The sequence below is a fragment of the Cupressus sempervirens genome, chromosome 10, assembly GCF_028749045.1.
Source record: "Cupressus sempervirens isolate cs-2001-9-10 chromosome 10, ASM2874904v1, whole genome shotgun sequence".
In the NCBI taxonomy this organism is placed as follows: Eukaryota; Viridiplantae; Streptophyta; class Pinopsida; order Cupressales; family Cupressaceae; genus Cupressus; species Cupressus sempervirens.
In genome coordinates this window covers 924,690,188-924,696,187 of record NC_143127.1, presented here as the reverse complement: position 1 = coordinate 924,696,187, position 6,000 = coordinate 924,690,188, and the positions used below count along the sequence as shown (strand labels likewise).

At 32.6% G+C, this 6,000-nt stretch overlaps 1 pseudogene; it reads right to left on the bottom strand.

Annotated features, from left to right (window-relative positions):
- Positions 1-2,502: 2,502 nt before the first annotated feature.
- LOC149537031 (deoxyribodipyrimidine photo-lyase pseudogene) overlaps positions 2,503-6,000 on the bottom strand; it is a 74,797-nt pseudogene continuing 71,299 nt past the window's right edge.

Below are 6,000 nucleotides of genomic sequence, written 5' to 3'. Positions count from 1 at the left end.
TCAAGCTTTGCAAGACTTAGGTGGGTTAACCTTGAGGTTTTGATATATGGTACCAATGCAATTAAAACATAAATCTGAACCTATTTCCTATAGATGAAAACTCCTTTATCTCCTAATATTTATGCAATAACACAGATCTACAATAGCTAAATACAAATCTATGAATCTCACAAGCTGAGTGAGGGCATCATTTTTAGCTCTTCAACATGAAAGGCTAACATGTTTGATTAATAATGTTGAATTCTACAAAACCCCTAATATGGAGTAGTAAGAAGTAATGATCCTGTAGCTGATTAGTGCCTTATCTATTGGGAAATTGCATGAGTCAAACACATACATCTAGATACCTGATACTTATTTATATATTTAGATATCTAATCTATCCATTCACCTTGTAAATATACATCTATGTTGAATCTAAATCTCATTCTTACATAATATCCTCATCAGTAAACTTTCAACCCTATTGATTTCCTTGAAGCATTTACATAACCCCTTGAGTTATAAGCAACAATGAAACAATATACAACCTTAAGGGACTACAACTATGACCTAGGCTCTTTGTTCAAAGATCATAAAACATTGAAAATTCATTGAGAAAGGAGACAAGATCTAAAATGAAAACTCAAACACTTGTTGTTCCTTGTATTGATTTCCTTGAAATAATACATTCATATGCCTAAATTCAAAATAGAGAAAGAACTAATAGATCTGAACTATCTGTATTCATCTTCATTACTCCTATTCATATAAGAGAAATTTGCTAAAGGAAATGTGGTGTCATAGTGATGAGAAAATATCATAACTAGAACCAAAACATGGTATCACAGTAGTGAGTGGTTTTTCTCCAAAGACTGAAACCAACCCAACAATGGATGAGAGAAAGAAAGATATAGGAGAAGAGTGAATTCTCGGATCTGATCTTCATCTAACACGTGTCCACTTGAAAAACCTTCTCAACAAGTCAAAAATATCTCTCTAATCACTCCCCTCAACTACAAAATCAAATCCTTATCATTTTGCCTCCCAAATGCAAAAATATCTAAGACATTTGATGAGAATCATAACTGATTTGATGCCTAATCTTTACTCAAGGTAAAAATTAAAATGAGTTAAATATGACTTCTAAAAGCCAAGAAAACCTTTTAGAATCAATTTTCTTTTCATTCAGACTTCAACTAGCCTTCATATTTGCCTCCTATATGATTATGATGCTTCATGATGAATTCTACCTATTGCACTGAGAATGCCCCAAAAAACACAAAATAGCTTATAACTCGAACTAATGAATACCTACTAAAAAACTAACCCCATATTCAAAAATTTCATCTTCTCCTAGTTCCAATGGTATACTGCACTCCCTATTTTGGACAAAAAATACCCCTGATATGGCCATTTGAAAATCAAGCTCATGGACTAAACTAGAGCATTAAAAATGGAAAAATTTAAAAATTTATATAGTTTGAATTATATAAAAACTTTTTAATTCATTTAATTCATTCAAATTGCAAATCATGCATTTGAAACCTTTTTTAAATTTTTACTGTTATATTCAATATTTTCTACCCATGCCACTTATCAACTTCTCATTTCCCATGACCCATTTTGAAATATTTTTAATTAATTAATTACTTAATTTCTCCATCTCCATCTTCCATGTCATTGGAGGGCACATGCTTTCCATCTTATGTTCTTATGGGACTACACATTAATATATTAATATTAACTCCATCAATTTTGTGTAACACCAAAAGCTTTAGAAATTTCCTTTATGTTCTCACATTAGGAGTTTTCTTTATGCCTTGATGACCCTGAACGTAGTGCCAGAGAGACTTGAAATTTATTTTATTCTCTTACAACCTAAGCATCTCATCATGAGAATTAATATTTCAACCTCTGATCTCACAAGTTGAGCGTAAGATCTAGCATCTTCAAACTTGTCTTTCCTAACTTCATGCTTCATTTCCATGTGGCTTCTACCATGTCCAAATCTTGGGTCAAAATTAACTACGGTCTTTGTGCCCAATTGGTTGATCATGGGCTCTGCAAAAAATCTTGTGCTTCAAAAACACTTGTCTTTTAGACATTAAGCTATCTATGCATGGGTATATTTAAATAATAGAAACTTCTATCCCATAGCTAGTGTGGGATAAAGCTTTATATCCTTGCCATGCTATCCTCTAATCTAATGGCATCTTCTCATATATGCTACTACTTTCATAAACTTTGATGTCTGTGTGAACAAATCTGCCCAGGCACATAAGGCAGCACTTTTCCATTTCTTAAATTTGATTATTTCTTATTACCTCTCTTAGCATTAAAAACTATTCAAACGTGGCTCCTTCAAATTTGACTATGGTCGTCTTTTATATGCAGTGTAGATTTATCCATTTTCTATGATGCCTCCCATGTTCTCCTTTCTGGAAGCTTCTTGATCAATTCGGTTGGCTACCATGGGTCTTTGACCACTCCCTCTACCTTTGACCTACATAGGGTTTATTTTTAACCTATGGTTTTGAATGTTGGTGACTTCCTTTTAATGTGTGGGTTCCTTTTGTCTGATGTTGCTTTAAAAACATGGATCTTGTCATTCAAATATATAGCTATTGCAAGAGCTTCTTTTGGTCCTTTAGTCCAGTCAAGAATTTGTTTGGCCCAGTACACTTGCATGAAACCATACACTTTCCATGGTGAACAATTGAGAAGCATTCCGTAGAAGATCCCCTTTTTTTATTTTAAAGTTGTTCCTTCATGTAGATATGTTCTCACTTATTAGATGCATGATCCATTAGAGTCTTAGAAGCCCATTCCTAGGCACTTTGTAGATTATCATAATTAGGCTGGTAGAAGCTAAAATTGTTTGCAAGTTTTCTCCTTATGACCAATTATTCAAAGAAAGCATGTGCAAATTTGGGATAAGCTTTCATGTATGCATGAGCCTCTAAAGTACATCATTATGAAGAAATCTAGCCATAATGCAAATAAGGAGATAGTCTTGATAAACTAGTCAGCTTTGAAGGATCATTCCAATCATCAAAATAGTTTTTTAGCCCAGTTGTCAAAAATCCATTCTTGTTCCCAAGAAAAACCTCCTTAGCTACATCTTCTCCAAGTTCACACTAATGAATTTCAGGAACTTCTGCTCCCTTCCTGAGAATATTATTAAGTAGAGCATCCCAATCTATGTCTGCAAGTGGCTCAGAGCACCATTTCTTATTAGTTCCTTTGATAGTAGGAAATTATACAAGGAACTCTGGAAGCTACTTTTGGATCTTTGCTCTTATGGTACATGCACCATACTCTAGTTTGTTAGATGCTTTCAACACTGGCACAACATTGTGGGCATCTACCTCATGAACAACAATACCATCAAGTATTATTTTGCCAATGGTTTCTCTCCATACTTGACCAATATGTAAAGGTGTGATATCCATGGCCAAAAGAGAAGCACCACATCATTCCAAAAAAATTGGGAATGTTCTCCTCTTCTTTTCCCTAGATTCTCTATTTTTATATTTTTTAGGCCATTCTTTTGAATTTAGTTGCTTGCCTCCAAGATAATACCAACTAGAAAGAAGCTGTGAATTCTAGCTCTGACTTCTGTCATTAAGTTCTCTATCAAAGATTAAATTTAACACATCAGTCCATTCAAAAAGTCTATTTTCAATGCTCCCATTCCTATGACTAACATCACCTTTTTAATATCCTCATCAAAGATAGGGTGATCTGCCTTTTATACAATCCATGAGATCATTGCTTTCCTAAAAACCATACAGTTGTGACCCAAATAATAAATTTTGATGAAGGTCCTCAACCCTTGATGCTTGTACCCTCTCTTGACAAGTGAAACATTTAATTTGATATTCATTTCTTGGAAAAATGTACACAATCTGATCATTCTTTCTTGTAATTTGATCTCTCAACAAAAATTGGCAAGTTCATCTCTCTCCCCATCACCAATGCTAATTTACAATATTGTTAGAATGAGACATTATAATAAAACAAATCCATTCTAATTCCTTTTTAAATTATCTTGAAAATCCCACAACACCCTATCACTATGATAAGATTAGTCGGGCCCCAAAGTGGGTTCAGCTAAAAAAATTTTGTTTCCAAACAACTAAATCCTCAAATTTATCTTTATAACATCTTGAACTAATTAAAATCAAATGTGACCACTGAACAACCATTTAGGAGTCATTTTATCACTCTTTTGCAAACTATCAATTTTGAGTTAGGAGGTCGTTTGATTGGCCTTAAAAACTGACACAAACATCTAACCAAGCTACAAAAATTGACATACTGATTCTTTGTTCTGCATACTTTTACCCTTTTGAATCTCATGTCATGATGAATTCTGAGTCAAAAGATATTGACCATCAAAGTTAACCTCTTAGAATTTCCTACATGAAAACATGTTATAAAATAATAAATTGCATTTGGATTTGGCTTTGAAAACTATGTAAACTGACACTTGGGGAAATAAAACTTGGGGCATTGGTTTACTGTCACAAGGACAACGTAAATCTATGATTAGGTCTCATGAAAAATAATAAGACACAAATGGCAAGCAGTCAAAGTGGGCTACTCATAAATTACAGACTAGAAACACCAACATAAAACATTTTTTGCAAATGGAATGAACCTAGAAAAGTGTGCAGACAAACTCATCAAAACATAAAAACTGGCAAACTTGGAGTAGTTTTAGAGTACAACATAGAGGTACAATCATTTAATCTAACCAATCATGGATTTAGAGATTGACATCATGAATAGGGGTTCCAACAAATCTGCATCTTTTGACACTAGTGAAACTTTATAAATTGCAAATAGAATCACATTTGAAAACTAATCAAATGGATTTTTCATAAACTCAAATTTTAAATATAGCAAGCATCTAACATCTAAAATGCAAAAAAAAACAAATTTTCACATTTTAGTCAACTAGGTCAAAGTTATAATAGGTCCAACAAGGCCTTCTAGAATTCTGAACATTTTGCAAATGCATGAAAATAGTAAATTACCAACTTTGAGGGGTTTGAAACAGAATCAAATGGACTCAAAATCACTTGAAACATGGAACATAGGTTCTTTTATATGCATATTAAGTATTCCAAAAGTGGAAGTTCATAAAACATTTTTGGGTTAAATATATTCAAAGGCAAATTAGGCCTCCTATTGTTGTTTGACACTTGAGCAAAAATGCTGAATTCACAAGTGCTCAAAACGGGACATCAGGAAATGGCTCAGAAAGTCAGTTTATCAATACAAAACATATAGACATACTAAATACAAGGTGTTGGAAACATTAAACAGCTTACTCGGGTACAAATGCATCAATAAGTGCTTATAGGGCTTAACTTTCTCAATGGTACTCAAAATCGGGGCTACAATTTTGAGTGCCAACAATAGTCATGTTAAGGTTAAAGAATAGTTCCATATCCTTATTCATATATTCACTAAAAATTGACTCAAACTTGTAATTCAAATAAATTTCTACATCTTCTAGATAAAATATGTTGCTTAGAGTGATAGACAATGTAGTGTTAGGGTTTCCTTCATTAGGTTTTATGGAAACTATTTTAAACTTAGGTCTACCTTGGTTCTAAATATTGTGTACTACTGACCTATCCATGATCTTTAATGAAAAATATCTTTTCCTAAACAATTTTTTTGAAAAGAATGAAAAATTCTTCTTTTAAAAATAGGGTTTGCTTCAAAATCTCTCTAATAATTCACTTCAAAATGCTCTTTGCTTCAAATTTTTTCATAATGTAGTAAAAAAATTTAACTAATTCATTTATCCCTCAACTTGAACTTGTATTAATTGTGTAGTTTCATAAGTATAAAAAAGATATTATGTGTTTTGTAATCAGTTAACTGCTCAAGATCATCTATCCATTCTTTGGATGTCACTCAAGGTTTACTATAGCCTCCTTCCATTATGAAAAATATCTTGAAAACTTTGCATCATGAGATTCTCTCCAAAAACCTACTTTT